Genomic DNA, 1347 nt, shown 5'->3' with positions numbered 1-1347 from the left:
GTGAAGTCAATAAAGCACAGAAAACATCTTTCTGATATTCTCTGCTTTCAGCCAAGATCCATCAGACATCAGCAATGATATCCCTCATTCCACAGCCTCTTCTGAATCTGACTTGAACCTCTGGAAGGTCTCTGTCAATGTATGCTTGCAGCCGTTTCTGTATTACCTTTATTAAAACTTCACTCGCATGGGATATCAAAGAGATTGTCTGATGATTTCTGCATTCCGTTGGGTCACCTCTCTTTGGAATGGGCATAAATAGGGATCTCTTCCAATCAGTCGGCCAGATAGTTGTCTTCAAAATTTCTTGGCAAAGATGAGTGAGTGCCTCCTGTGCTGCCTCACTTTCTTTAAAGATTTCAATTATTATTCCATCAATTCCTGATGTCTTGTTCTTTGCCAATTCCTTCAACGCACCTTGGACTTCCTCCTTCAGTATCATTGGCCCTTGATCATATGGTACCTCTTGAAATGGTTGAACATTAAACATTTCCTTTGGGTACAGTGACTCTGTGTATTCCCTCCATTTTCTCTAGATGCTTTCTGCATCATTCAATAATTTGTCCAGAGAATCTTTCAATAATGAAAATCAAGGCTTGAATTTTTTTCTTCAGTTCCCCCAGCTTGACAAATGCTAAACATATTGTTCCTTTTTGGTTTTCTGATTCCAGATCTTTGCACATTTTGTTGTAATATTTGGCTTTATCTTCTCGAGCTGATCTTTTAAATTTTCTGTTCAGCTCTTGGACCTCCTCATTTCTTCCATTTGCTTTAGTATCTCTATGCTGGAGAGCAAGTTTCAGAGTTTCTTCTGACATCCATTTTGACCTCTTCCTTCTTTCTTGTCTTCTTAATGACTTTTTGCTTTTTTCCTGTATGATGTCCTTGATGTCATCCCACAAATCTTCTGGTCTTTAGTCTTTAGTATTTAATGTATCAAATCTGTTCTTCAGATGATCTCTAAATTCAGGTGGGATATAGTCAGGGTCATATTTTGGCTCTCATGTACTTGTTTTCATTTTCTTCAGCTTCAGTTTGAATTTGCCTATGAGTAATTGATGGTCTGTTCCACAGTCTGCCTCTAGCCTTGTTTTCACTAATGATATGCAGGTTTTTCATCATCCCTTTCCCCAGATGTAGTCAATTTGATTTCTATGTATTCCATCTGGTGATGTCCATGTCTGTTATGCTGTCTAAAGAAGGTATTTGAAATGAACAAATCATAGATTTTGCAGAATTGTATCATGTGTTCTCCAGCATCATTTCTATCACCAAGGCCATATTTTCCAACTACTGATCCTTCCTCTTTGCTCCCAACCTTTGCATTCCAATCACCAGTAATGATCA

General features: G+C 38.1%; 1 protein-coding gene across 3 annotated transcripts in view; it reads left to right on the top strand.

Annotated features, from left to right (window-relative positions):
- The window catches only part of GRIK2 (glutamate receptor, ionotropic, kainate 2), a 960410-nt gene that overhangs the window by 700998 nt on the left and 258065 nt on the right, over positions 1-1347 (top strand). The gene's annotated exons all lie outside the window — the stretch shown is intronic.

Source organism: Chrysochloris asiatica, unplaced genomic scaffold (genome assembly GCF_000296735.1).
Source record: "Chrysochloris asiatica unplaced genomic scaffold, ChrAsi1.0 scaffold00084, whole genome shotgun sequence".
NCBI lineage: Eukaryota > Metazoa > Chordata > Mammalia > Afrosoricida > Chrysochloridae > Chrysochloris > Chrysochloris asiatica.
The sequence above is the reverse complement of the archived record's forward strand: the minus strand, read 5'-3'. Positions and strand labels throughout refer to the sequence as shown.